A 15103-nucleotide genomic window follows, 5' to 3' on the forward strand; every position below is an offset into this window, starting at 1 on the left:
CATGGGTCCAGTTGGGTCCATGTGTCAGTTCTATGAAGTACGGATATATGATATACGAATTAGAAGCAGGTGTATGCCACTCGGCCCCTCGAACCTGCTCCGCCATTCAATAAGATCATGGCCGATCTGAATGTAACCTCAGCCTCACATTCCTGTCTATCCTCAATAACCTTTCACCCTCTTGTTAATTGAGAATCTATCTAGCTAATATTCAAAGACTCTGCTTTCACTGCCTTTTGAGGAAGTGAGTTCCAAAGGCTCACAACCATCTGAGAGAAAAAAAAACCCTCATCTCTGTCTTAAATGAGCGACCCTTTATTTTTAAACAGCAACCCCTAGTTCTAGATTCTGCCACAAGAGGAAATAACCTCTCCACAACCACCCTGTCAAGACCCGTCAGATCCTTAAAGGTTTCAATTAAGTTGCCTTTTACTCTTCTAAATTCCAGTGCATACAAGCCTAACCTGTCCAGCCTTTCCTCATCAGTCAACCTGCCCATTCCTGGTATTAGTCTGGTAAATCTTCTCTCTGAACTGCTTCTAATGCATTTACATCTTTCTTTAAATAAGGAGACCAGTACTGTACACAGTACTCCAGATGTGATCTCATCAATGTCCTGTACAACTGAAGGAGAACCTCCCTACTTGTATAAACAATTCCCTTCACAATAAATGATAACATTCCATTAGCTTTCCTAATTACCTGCTGTACCTGCATACTAACCTTTTGTGATTCATGCACTAGAACCCCAGATCCCTCTGAATATTAGAGTTCTGCAATCTCTCACCATTTAGATAATAAGCTTATTTTTTATTCTTCCTTCCAAAATGAACAATTTCACATTTCCCTACTTTATACTCTATTTGCCAGATCTTTGCCCGCTCACTTAAGCTAACTATGTCACTTTGTAGCCTCCTTACATCCTCTTCACAATTTACTATCCTACTTATCTTTGTGCCATCAGCAAATTTAGCAACCGTTCCTTCGGTCCCATCATCCAAGTCATTTATATAAATTTTAAAATGTTGAGGCCCCAGCATTGATCCTTATGGCATACCACTCATCACATCCTGCTAACCAAAAAAAAGACCCATTTATGCCAACTCTCCGTTTCCTGTTCGCCAATCTTCTATCCATGACAATATGTTACCCCCTACACCATGAGCTTTTATTTTCTGCAATAACCTTTGATGTGGCACTTCATCAAATGCCTTCTGAAAATCTAAGTAGAGTACATCCACTGGTGCCCCTTCATCCACAGCACATGTGACTCCTTCAAAGAACTCCAATAAATTGGTGAAATGTGATTTCCCTTTCACAAAGCCATGTTGACTCTACCTGATTGCCCTGAAAGTATTAAAGTAAGCCCCTAACAAAAATAGCAGGTATGTTTTTAAAAAAAGAACAGATAAAGGAAATTTTAAAAATGGAGGATAGGCATTCTTCTTAACCTTGCACTTGTGTACAATGATTTGTGATATTAGGAATCAAGGGATAAATTTTCTGGTCCCATGTTTCCATAAGAGAGTTCAGCTACAATAGCTGAAAACACGACTAAAACAATACAGTGTCGATTCCCTGGTCCACATTCCTTTCAAATATTGCTCTCCATTCAGAGCACGATTCGACTAGATTTGCCAGAAACCATCTCGTGGATTTAATGTTGATTGTGAAATGGCAGACTTTGCTTTGTTATGATTGAAGTGCTTAAATTATATGGTTTTATTTAATTTTATTGAAGCATTTTGTTGCTGGCATGTTTCCCCTTTTATCACAAATTATAATCAAGAGTGACAGCAGGGGTGATAAAGATACTTAAAACTAGAAATACCCTTATGAGGAAACAGTATCACATGAGTCGTGAAGGTAGGCCCATTGTACAAATTGTCGTGCTTTTGAACTTAAATTCATGAAGCTATTGGAAAGATCTAAATATGTCAACCACTTCTATTCTAATACTAGAATTTTATGTGGAGGCCTTGGTACCGTGCCTCAGCTGAAAAAGTAGGGGTGAGCCCAGTTTGCCCCACAGCAATTTAATAGCTAACGGGCCTTTTATTGGTTTGAGGTGGGACTTCCATCCCCATCAGGGAGGAAGTCCCAACTCTGAGAGCTGCTATCCAACCAGATAGCCGGGAGCATGTAACATGGGAGGTGGTGCTGGTAGCGAGGGGCGGGGGTTGTGGGGGAGGGGGGTGGAATGGAGGAACTACCGCTGGGGGTTCCTGAGTTGGGCATAGGGTTCCCAAACAGGAAGCATCCTTCCCCAACCCAATAATGAGGCTGCCAGGTAAATACTTGGCCCTGGTCCCACGGGTAAAGTCCCAGATGTGGCAGACGCTGGCCCTTAATGGTCATTAATTAGCCATTTAAGGGTCTCAATTAGCCCATGGTATTGGGCCACCCAATGCCTCTCCTGCTGAAGGTATATTTACAGCGGAGGTGGGTAGGCAATGGGCACAGCACCACCATAGGGCCCGATTTTACCAATGCCAAACTGTGCCACTATGAGGGTGGAAAATTCCATCCTAGGGGCTAATTGCAATCATGACTATGTAACTACCGAATTAATGCCCTTTTTTGTCCCAATAGGATTGACACAGGAGAAAAAAGAAAGATTTGCATTTATATCTCATTTTTTACAACAACCAGACGTCTCTAAATGCTTTACAGCTGGTGAAGTACTTTTGAAGTCCAGTCATTGTTGTAATGTAGGAAACACAGCAGAAAATTTGCATTCAGCAATCTCCCACAAACAGCAATGTGATAATGACCAGGTAACCTGTTTTATATGAGGATGACTAAGGAATAAATATTGACTAGGACACCAGGGATAACTCCCCTGCTCTTCTTCAATATAGTGTCTTGGCATCTTTTACTTCCATCTGAGCATTCAGATGGGACCTTGGTTAAGGTCTCATCTGAAAGATGGTATCGCTGAGTACAGCACTCCATCAGTACTACACTGGTATGTCAGCATAGACTTTTGTGCTCATGCCCTGGAGTAGAACTTGAACCCAGGATCTTCTGACTCAGACACAAAAGTGCTACCAACTGAGCCACAGCTGACGTTGTGGGGGTATATTTCCCTACCTCCCTCATGTGTGCTGGGTTCTGGACATGCCTAATGTCCTATTTTTTTTTGGCAAGGCCTCTATGTCTGATGTTGCTGTCATGGGCTTGTGTCCCCACCCCTCCACCCAGTGTAAGTCTTCTCCGTGGCAGGGCTATGCACTAGAAACAAAACGTAGGAATAGGAACACAGCTGCAGACCAAAGAAAGCTGTAGCTGTATGCTTGGCCCGGTGCTGAATATCATGCTAAAAGAAGTAATTGGTTGCTTACCTCTGGTGGAGTTCCTTTTCTCCTTGCTCTTGAGCCTCACTTGCATCCTCCAAACTGAGGATGGTCATAATGCAAATCCAACTACCGCTCTTTAAGATGCTCCTAGCTGGCTACCCCACTAATGCATTTGAAGGAATCTGAGTCTGGTGGACCAGGAACATCTATTCCTGCCTCATAAACCTACAGCACTGCTGGGACTACACTGCAAGCGTAGGCCTTAATTGGGTAACCCACTGAGAAAGCACCCTGCCCCCCTCCCTCCTCCCTCCCATCTTCCCTGGCAACCTACAGCAGCATAGCGCAGTGGACCGCTGTCCCCTTTTCCTGTCCATTTCACCTAGGAACGGAATATATTGCCAGGCCTGTTAAGATGAAAATCAGGAAGATTTCCACATTGGCTTTCCATCAAAAGTGCAGTAATCAAAAAATCGGAAACATTGGGTGGAATTTTCCCAAATGTGGTACCGGACAGGCAAAATGGCATCCTACCCGCCGACGGCGATGACGGGTTTTCACGCCTTATCATCCCAAACCCACCATATTATTTATACATTCCTGGGAAACACACCATTTCCATGGTGGGTAGGCTCTCATTCGCCCTCCGGCCATCACCCCGCTGTTGCATCACGCTGGCCGCCATGTTTAAAAGGTAGCCGCCAGCATACCACTCATTGCTACCAGCTCACCACTGCTGCCCAGGAGACATGGCCAGCAAAGGAAAAAAGACCACATCCCCCTGGTTTAATGATGGGTTCCTTGAGCGACTGCTGGGTGCTGTGTAGGGCAGCCGGGATGCCTTGTACCATCACTCTGGCCACAGAATGGGCAGCAACATCACCAATCCAGCTTGGGAGGTGGTGGCAGCAGTGGTCAGTGTCAATGCCCTTCAGAAGAGTACAGCCAGCCAGTGCCGCAAGAGGATGAATGATCCCTGCCATTTCCCCAGGGTAAGTCACTCTTTTCATTGCTCTCAACTCACACACTCACAAGCCCAACACACATCCACAGGGCCCTCACTCACTGCAAGTTCAAGGGACATCACCATTCACTCTCTCACACACACCTTCATTGTCCTCAGCCTGTCCATGGGGCCACTCACCACCAGCACAGGCCAGGCATACTTATCATCTGGCCCGGTAGGCGTCTTGCTTACACTTTCTCCGTCTCTACCCATGCAGGACAAGCTGGCACACAAGAGAGAGAGAGAGGTCGCAGACCGGTGGCAGAATGCCCAAAAGCTAGGTCCTCACGGACTTTGAAAACAGAGCCATCCAGCTGGCCAGTGAGGATCTGGTCCGGTCCTGTGCTGACGGTGCGGTCAGCGCTGCTCTACCAAGTTAGGATCCAGCAATGCAACATCTATCAGGCAACCATATGGTGAACAATGTGTCCTATTTCACAGGCCACTGCCATGCTAACTATCTCTTCTTGCAGGCACATCTGGGAAACAACCGACAGAGTCCATGACCCAGGGCCTCCAATCAAGACCCGAACAAAACCTCCGAAGGGGAATCTGAAGGCTCCCTTCTCGAAATTCCATCACAGCGCGCACCCACACCCTCCACTAGCGCAGAGACACACACCTCAGTGGGACCAAGGTTTAGAGTAGCCCCAGGATCACAATCTGGTGAGCACATCACACTATCTGATCCACAGCAGGCAGCGACAAGGACTTCCCAGGTCCCCAGCATTCGGAGGACTGCTGGAGGCCAGATCGTTGCTGAGTCCGAGTAAGGTGACGAGCCTCTGGACTCGGTCAAGTCACAATTGCTGGAGCTGCAAAGGCAAGCTCGGGAACAGCAGGAAGGGATGTCCACTGCACTCCTCAGATTGCAAGGCACGATGGAGGAGTCCATCCGCCATCAGCTTGAGGTGATAGTGCCAGCATGCCAATGCACCGAGGTCAACACTGGCAGGATGGTGGCCGCCATGGAGATCTTGGTCCAGGATGTCGCTCCTGCATTGCAAGGGGGGCTGAACTTCATTGCTGACGCCATAGTTGGCCTACAACGGTGTGTACACGAGGGGGATGCGGGGCAGTGTGGTCTCACTCCAGCTACCCCTTCCCTTAAGGAGTCAGCCAGGGGTCTGCAGGCAACCATAGGGAGGAGGATCAGCAGGTGCACACTCCAGGCCCATCCACCCAGGTGACTCTGTGAGTGACCGGCCCATCTGACTCCCCTCTTCCTGTGACCTCCACAGATCCAGCTTCACAGGCCAAGGAGGGTGCTACTGCCACACAGCAGGACCCTAAATGCAGTCCAGGGCTCTTCAAGTCTCGGCCCTCCAGAGGACGCCCACCTAAGTCATCACAGACAGGGTGTCGCAGTTAGCAGGCTGCCTCCACCTCCACTGTGGAGACACAAGATATAACGGCAGAGTTAGGACAGTTAAGGAGAATTAACTCTTTTGAGTAGGAAACTGTACACATTTTAAACATGGACTTAACAAGTTACATTTGATCAGCGGGAACCAGGATAGTTGCACAGCCTGGGCACAGGTGTTCATCACTTGTACATACTGTTCACTATTGTTGATAAACTCCTAAGGATGTCTCTCTGTCTATGACTCCTGATGACCAGTGTTCTTGTCACTCAGATGTGAAACCTTTCTGCACAAGATAAAAGGCGGGTGTCTCAGTCCAGGGCCTCTTCCCTGTGCTTTGTGCAGCCTTCAGACCAAAGCGATGGTCTGGCCGCAAACTCCTTGGAAACATTACTGATGCCTGCACCTCGGCGATGCTGGTCATTGCTGCCAGAATGTAGTAGGCAGGCGCTACAGAGTTCTCTCATTCTCTCGGCGTGCTCTCAGCACCTTTACGGAGGGGCTGTGCCCCATCTCTTCAGCATCTGTGGCCACTGACACAGTGCTCCAGTTCCTGAAGGACTCAGGTGCTGAAAGCGGACAAAGCATCAGATGCCTCTAAAGTTTCTTGGCTGCGTCTCTACGATGATCCTGATAATTGATCGCCGGTTAGCTGCTCTTGGCAAGACAGAAGTCTGACATTCTCAGAGCCTGTGTGAAGATTTATGGAGTGTCCTCACTGCATGTCATCATCATCCTCCTGCAATTGAGCAACTATTAAGGCCTCCACTGCATCTCCATGACAGGAACATTCTCACAGAGGGTACTCACTATGCCATAAGCCAGGCTGGAGTCAAACGTTCACAAATGCAATGTGAGGGTCACCTCACTTCATGTCGGCAGTGTCAATGGGGATGAGTGTGAGAAGGTCCTCGGAGGCAACGATGATGGGGATGAGGCCCTCACACTGGCTAGACAAGGCACGCACACTTGGGAGGCCCTCATGGCTGCTAGATTTGTGGAAGATGATGGTGGAGCAGACCTTTGGGATGTTGAAGATGAGGTTCCGGGTCCTAGACTGGTCTGCTGGAGCCCTGCAATGTACACCGCAGTGGGTGTCATGCATTGTCGCCGTCTGCTGCACCCTTTACAACCTGGTGTTCCAACGGTGAGACGAGCTGGCTGAGGAGGAGATGGAGGAACTGCATGTCTCCTCCGATGAGGAGGACGCCGATGGGGATGAGTGTGAGGAGATCCTCGGAGGCAACAATGACAGGGATGAGGCCATCGCACTGGCTAGACAAGGCAGGCACAGTTGGGAAGCCCTCATAGCTGCTAGATATGTGGAAGATGATGAGTAGCAGCATGAGCCTGACTTTCCCGTCAACATGGACAGATGATCCGGCAGGGGTCCAAGAGTCTGGCAGGATGGCCTTTTAATGATATGCTGATTTATTACAATGAGCTACCCAACGACCGTTGGTGGGAAATGTGCCCCACCATTGGCGGGCTGAGCAGACGATCGCGACCTGCCTTCTCGCTGTTGTGAAACCGATCGCGCCACGTTGTCTGCGCACGTCATCTGTCATGCCCACTGCCAGTGGGCATGGAAAATTCCACCCTTAACCAACTGCATGTGACAAATAAGTGAGCTCTTTCTTATGGTATTGCAACACTGCATGAGCTAGCCACTGAGTGAAAGCAGCTGAACTCATGTTCATGTGTCATCCTGAGTTTCAGTCAAAGGTTCCTAGGAGACATTAAACAAGGCACCTATGACAAGGGAGGGAATATTGGAATGACAGTCACCCACATTGATTTTGCCTTCATCTGACATTATATAGTAATAGTTACAACATGCAACAAAATATGCTTTTAAAAACTAAGGGCTCAGCATCAGACAGTAAACAGAGCCACAGTATTTCAAAGACACTCGGTCACACAGGGCCAGGAAAGGTGCTAAGTACAGCCATGATAACCACGTTTCTCTCTCTTTCATGCTGCAGGAGGACCACGTCAGGATCATGGATCCTGGTGACCTAGCTGTATGCCTGAAGACCTACTGAGAGGGCAGAAGATGGAGGAGAGAGTGACTGAGGCAGCTGGCTGTGCAAAAGCAGGAGCAGCAACCTCATGAAGAAGGGGCAGCAGGGGCTCCCGCACAGGCTGCCCAGAAGCAACAGCGAGCCATGGCTGGTCGGCGCCTAGTGACACTCAGGGTCTATAAATGTCACCTGCCATTCCTGCAGATGACTGAGAACCAGTGTCACTGACGGCTGCACATGTCTGGGGACCAGTTGATTCACATCTGCCACTTACTGCAGACTTGGTGCCAAGGGGACATGGAGGATATGCACTGCCAGTGGCTGTGAAAGTGACCGCGGCGCTCAATTTCGATGACAGTGGCTCCTTTCAGGGCTCCACAGGTGACCTCTGTGGGATTTCACAATCCTCCACCCACAAATGCATCCATGAGGTCACGGATGCCTTCTTCTCCATGGCACACAACTTTGTGCATTTCACCCAGGACCGGGACAGTCAGGATACAAGGCCCTTTGGATTCGCCCTGATCTCGAGATTCCCACAGGTGCAGGGTGCAACTGACTGCACTCATGTGGTGCTCAGGTCTCCATCTTCAACAACCGCAAGGGCTTCCACTCACTGAACATGCAGCCGGTATACAGCCACCAGAAATGCATCCTGCAGGTATGCGCATGGTTTCCAGGGATTGTGCACGACACCTACATCCTGAATCGCTCACAATTCCCTGCAGTCTTTCAGGGTCCACAGAGGCTGCAGGGTTGGCTCCTTGGGGACAAAGGCTACCCACAGAGGCTGTGGCTGATGACACCCGTGCGGCAGCCTCAGACTGCAGCAGAGCGACACTATAATGAGGCTCATGCTGCAGCTTGCAACTTGGTGGAGCAGACCATTGGGATGCCAAAGATGTGGTTCCGGTGCCTGGACCGTTCTAGTGGAACCCTGCAATACAGTCTGCAGAGGATGTCATGCATTGTCGTCGTCTGCTATGCCCTTTACAACCTGGCGCTGCAATGGGGGGAGGAGCTGGCTGAGGAGGAGATGGAGGAGCTGCAAGTCTCCTCCGATGAGGAGGAAGCCGATGGGGATGAGGGGGTAAGGAGGTCCTCGGTAGTGATGATGACAGGGATGAGGCTCCCGTAGGTACTCACATCGCAGTTGTGAACGTTTGGCTCCAGTCTGGCTTACTGCAGTGCCAATACCCTCTGTGGGAATGCTCCTGCCATGGAGATGTGGTGGTGGCCCTAATAGTCGCTCGATCGCAGGAGGATGATGACATGCAGTGAGGACACTCCATAGACCTTTGCATAGCCTCTGAGAATATCTGACTCCTGCCTGGCCAAGGGCAGCTCGCTTACACTCCATGATCAGAGCTATCTCAGAGATGCGGCCATGAAATTTTGACATATCTGATGCAGTGTCCACCTTCAGCACCTCAGCCCTTCAGGAGCTGATGCACAACATCACTGGTCTCAGATGCTGGTGTGATATGAACATAAGAACTAGGAGCAGGAGTAGGCAATTCAGCCCCTCGAGCCTGCCCCGCCATTCAATACGATCATGGCTGATCTAATTTCGGCCTCAACTCCAATTTCCCGTCCTCTCCCCATAACCTTTCACCCCGGTACTAATTAAAAATCTGTCTATCTCCTCCTTAAATTTATTCAGCGTCTCGGCATCCATTGCACTCTGAGGTAGTGAATTCCACAGATTCACAAACCTTTGAGAAAAGTAATTCCTCCTCATCTCTGATTTAAATCTACCACCCCTTAGCCTAAAACTATGGCCTCTCATTCTAGAATGCCACACAAGGGGAAACATCTGCTCCACGTCTACTTTGCCTATCCCCTTTAGCATCTTATATACCTCAATTAGATCTCCTCTCATCCTTCGAAACTCTAGCGAGTATAGGCCTAAACTGCTCAATCTCTCCTCATAAGACAAGCCCCACATCTCTGGAATCAATCTAGTGAACCTCCTCTGAACCGCCTCCAATGCAACTACATCCTTCCTCAAGTAAGGGGATCAAAACTGTGCACAGTACTCCAGATGCAGTCTCACCAATGCCTTGTACAGTTGCAACAACACTTCCCTATTTTTATACTCTATTCCTTTAGCAATAAATGCCAAAATTCCATTGCCTTCCTTATTACCTGCTGTACCTGTATACTAGCTTTCAGCGATTCATGCATGAGGACACCCAGATCCTTCTGCATTAAAGCATTCTGAAGTTTCTCTCCAGTTAAATAATAAGTCGCCTTTTTATTCTTCCGACCAAAATGGATAATCTCACATTTATCCACATTAAACTCCATCTGCCAAATTTTGGCCCATTCACCTAACCTGTTAATATCCATTTGTAAATTTCTTATTTCTTCATTGTAACTTACTTTCCCACCTATTTTGGCGTCATCTGCAAATTTAGCTATAGTACCTTCTATCCCTGAATCCAAGTCGTTGATATAGATCGTAAATAGTTGGGGCTCAAGGACCGGACCCTGTGGCACCCCATTAGTTATATCTTGCCATCCAGAAAAAGACCCATTTATCCCGACTCTCTGCTTTCTGTTGGTTAGCCAATCCTCTATCCAAGCTAATATATTACCCCTAATTCATTGTGATCTTATCTTGTGTATTAATCTTTTGTGCGGCACCTTATCAAAGGCCTTCTGGAAGTCCAGATATACTACATCTACAGGATCCCCATTATCCACTTTGCTTGTCACATCCTCAAAGAACTCTAGCAAATTAGTCAAACAGGATTTACTCTTCATAAAACCATGCTGACTCTGATGGATTGTATTTTGACTTTCCAAATGCCCCATTACTAATTCTTAATAATGGATTCCAACAATTTCCCAATGACAGACGTCTTGGGTGCCAGACCCACCTGAAAGGTGCTGAGAGCACACAGGGAGAATGAGACAACTCTGTGGAGCCTGCCCACTACATTCTGGCAGCAATGACCAGCACCACCAAGGTGCAGGCATCAGTAATGTTTCCAGGGAGTGTGCAGCTGGACCATCACTTTGGTCTGAAGGCTGCACAGAACAAAGGGAAGAGGCCCTGGACTGAGACACCTGCCTTTTATCTTGTGCAGAAAGGTTTCAAATCTGAGTGACAGGAACACTGCTCATCAGAACAAGGAGCCACAGGCAGGGAGACATTCTTACGGGTTTATTGACAATATGACAATCGTGAACAGTAAGTGCAAGTGATCAACACCCATGCCCAGGCTGTGCAACTACTTTTACCTAACTTTCTTAAACCTGCCGCTACGTCTTGGTGCTCCCTGGACATCCACAGCAGAGATGGAGGCAGCCTGCTGACTGTGACACCCTGTCTGAGATGACTTTGGCTGGCATCTTTTGGAGGGCTGAAACTTGGAGGGCCCCGGCCTGCTTTCGGGGTCCTGCTGTATGGCAGTGGCACCCTCCTCGGCCTGTGAGCTGGATCTGCAGAGGTCACAGGGCGAGGGGATCCAGATGGGCCGGTCAATCCCAGAGTCACCCTGGAGCATGCACCTACTGATCCTCCTCCTTATAGGTGCTCAAGGGGCCCTGGCTGACTCCGTGAACGGAAAGGGTAGCTGGAGCGAGATTGAGCTGCCCAGCACCCCTCTCGCGTACTCACTGTTGGAGGCCAACTACAGCATTAGCGATGGAGTTAAACCCGCAGCGGTGCAGGACCAAGGTCTCCATGGCGGCCGCCATCCTGCCAGTGTTGGCCTCGGTGCATTGCAATGCTGGCACTATCACCTCAGCCTGAAGGCAGACAGACTTCTCCATTGTGCCTTGCAACCTGAGAGGTGCAGCGGACATCCCTTCCCATTGTTCCCTAGCTTGCCTTTGCAGCTCCAGCAACTGTGACATGACTGAATCCAGAGGCTCATCATTTGACTCGGACTCAGCGCATACTGGCCTCCAGTAATCCTCTGAATGCCAGGGACCTGGGAAGTCTCTGCCTCCGCCTGCTGTGCATCAGAAAATTCTCACAGTATGTGATCCCGAGGCTACTCTAAAGCTAGGTCCCACCATGGTGTGTATCGCTGCGCTGGTGGAGGGTGTGGGTGAGTACTGCGATGGGGCTTCAGGGAGGGTGCTTTCAGATTCCTCTTCAGAGCTTGATTGGAGGCCCTGGGTCATGGTCTCTGTTGGCTGTTTGGCAGATGTGCCTGCGAAAGCAAGGAGAGATAATTAATGCATGGCAGTGGCCTGTGAAAGAGGACACATCACTCACAGCATGGTTGTCTGATGGATGTTGCACTGCTGGATCCTCACTTGGTAGAGCAGTGTCGATCTCACCGTCAGCACAGGACCAGTCCCGGTCATCGCTGGCCAGCTGGGTGGCTGTTTTCAAATTCTGTCAGAACTTTGATTTCCGGCATCCTGTCTGTGGCCTTTCCCTCCTGTTGTGAGCCAGTTTGTCCGGCATGGATAGAGATGGGGAGAGTGCATCAGGAATCCTGCCAGGCCAGATGATAAGTATACCTGGCCTGTGTGGGTGGTGAGTGGTCCCATGGACTGGCTGAGGATAATGACAGTGTGTGTGAAAGAGTGAATGGTGATGTCCCTTGCACTGGCAGTGAGTGAGGGCCCTGTGGATGTGTGATGGGTTTGTGAGTGTGGGAGTTGGGAGTGATGAAAAGAGTGACTTACCCTGGTGGAACGGAACAGATCATTCATTGTCTTGTGGCACTGGGTGGCCGTCCTCCTCTGCAGGACATTTGCGCTGACCACCGCTGTCACCGCCTCCCAAGCCGAGTTGGTGACATTGTTACCCATCCTGTGGCTAGAGTGGGGGGTAGAGCACATCCTGGCGGGACTCCACGGTATCCAACAGTCGCTCGAGGGACCCGTCGTTGAAGCAGGGGGCTGCAGTCTTTTTGCCTTTGCTGTCCATGTCTCCCGGACAGCAGTGGTGAGCTGGTGGCGATGAGGGCTTTTCTGCTGGCTGCCTTTTAAAGATGGCGGCCGGCAGGATGCAACACCGGGATGATGGCGAGCGGGTGAATGAGAGCACGCCCGCCATGGAAACGACATGTTTTCTGGGAATGCATAAATAATGAGGCGGGCTTGGGAAGATACCGTGTGAAAACCTGCCATTTTCGTCGGTGGGTAGGACTCCATTTTACCCACCTGCCACTGCACTTAGTGGATTTCTGGGAAAATTCCGCCCTAAGTATAATCTCATAACATGTGACACAACAACTTAATGTTTATCCACCTATGAGTGGGTGTTTACACATTTAGCTTTGAAATTAGAATGACTACAGGACCCAAAACCAATAATGGCAGTTGGAAAGGCTAATCTATCTTGTTTAACTGGCATTAAAACAACAGATTCGGTGACTTCTTTCCACTGTTGGCTGAGGCCTGAGAGAAAGTTAGCCCACTTTCTCAGCGAGGGAAAGTTGTTGCCATGAAGGGACCAGAAAGTCAGGAAAATATGTCCGATTCATTCCACTTAGGTGCTGTTTACACCTGTTTAAGGTGCTGTTTACACCTGTTCTCATTTCAGAGTTTAAAAAGACAGAAAAATAAATGCAAACAGAATTTTAAAAAAAATATTTAAATGATGGCTTAAAGCCTGGAAGCTAACTCTCAGTTTCTAAAATAGTACCTGGGTCCTCACAGCTGTATTCAGTTTTAATATTTTAAATGTATTCATTTGAATATAATTTACTAGTTCAGGTGGACAACCAATAATGGCATTGAACATCCCACAATGCTGCTGGATAATTAGAAGCAATGGAGGCATCAGGACATTGGTCGGCGTAGAAATTGGTTTGTATTGCATTCATTTTTCAGGCACAAACCTGTGCAATGCAGATCAAGTTAGCAGTGGGGTGGTCTGTACTCAATCTACACAGGGGTTGGCGGCACTACTAACTTCATGGCGGCCTTTTTGTTGGCGTTCTGAGCTACAAACAACGGACCCCTTTTTAAAATTAATCCTGGTCAGGATTCTACAGCTTCTCCCCCCCGCCCCACTGAAAACTATTTGTAAACACAGGAGTTGCAATTGCACTTGCACTTCCCACCAACACCACCTGCCCCCTTGGCGTACCTCCCCCACACCCAGCGCACCCCCCAATAATCCCCGCTATAAATTCCTCCTCGTGGACTTAGCAAGGCAGGTGGCCAGTGCTTGCAGTCTGTGCAAAATATAATGATGAAACTCAAGGACCAACTTCCATTGATTCCTTGGGCCTATCAATTCCGACACACACTGGTCAAAATCGACCCTGCCTTTTGTTTCTTTGAAGTACTGATTCTAATGATTTATCTGCGTATGAGAGATACTTTGAGGGTCCATGCGTGCTATGAACATCTTGTTACGTGATGAAAAATTACTGGTGGTAGATGTATGGGCAAAAGATATATGAGCTTTGTTAGCAATACACAGAAGCTACCACTGTGCTGCTTGCATCTACATAATGAAAAAGAAGAACATTAGCTTTGCTAAAAAGACTGTTCTGGGACCCATGTTATAAATATGTCAATCATCATATGTTTTAAATAAGATGTTACTCTTCAGAATTTCCACCAACCTAAGTCTCAAAGCACATCTGTTTAATGTTCATACATTTCTTAATAATGCAATTAGAGGATTGGGTCTGAGGCTTTTCACATAACCCGCTGTTCACCATTAATATAAAACATGAATGGCTGCATGTTGTCATTTTCTTTGATGGCAGATGATGGCAATAACTTGCAGGTTTTACCCAGTATAGCACATTATTATACGCCCCAAAAAATTATAATATAGAGAATGCTTGACAGGTGAAAGTGGATTACAATGTAGTAATCCAAATGACAGTTTCACATAATATCACAAAATGTGGGATCAAAGTTCAAACAGCTTGCTAGCAGTTTAAATTGTAATACTAATCCTTGGCACTATTCCAAAAACTAGAAACCTCCTGTTGTGTGCTCATGGTTAATCCAGATGCTACAGGCCATAAATTCAAAAGCAGTCGCAACCATGGTGAATTTGGCAGTGCAATGACGACACCTGATTTGTACATGCATTCAGGCCACTGCTAAATTCACAGGACCTTAGTTTAGGTGAACAAATCAAAATGCATCCATTTGAGGGAAAAATTGATACCAGTGAAGGAAATATTGGGATAGGTGACGAGAAGCTTCATCATAGAATAGAATATAAACAGTCTTAAAGGAGGAATGAGAAATGGGAGCTTTAGGGAAGGAATTCCAGAGCCAAGGGCATGGACAACTAAAGCTCAGCCTGTAATAGTGGGACAAAGGAAGCTGGCCAAGCTGTAAATGTGAAGTTACCCCCGAGGTAAAACAAAAAAGGAATCATTATTTCCCATCAGTGGTATGCAGCATGAAAAGAATATTTATCTCTGACAGATCATAGTAATAAAACACTCAAAATATTGCTCGCAT

The 15103-nt window shown here is 47.9% G+C and overlaps 1 protein-coding gene across 1 annotated transcript in view; it reads right to left on the reverse strand.

The window, feature by feature from the left end:
• LOC144686788 (low-density lipoprotein receptor-related protein 1-like) overlaps positions 1–15103 on the reverse strand; it is a 1926687-nt gene that overhangs the window by 334297 nt on the left and 1577287 nt on the right. The window lies entirely within an intron of this gene.

This window comes from Cetorhinus maximus, chromosome 11 (genome assembly GCF_964194155.1).
Source record: "Cetorhinus maximus chromosome 11, sCetMax3.hap1.1, whole genome shotgun sequence".
NCBI lineage: Eukaryota > Metazoa > Chordata > Chondrichthyes > Lamniformes > Cetorhinidae > Cetorhinus > Cetorhinus maximus.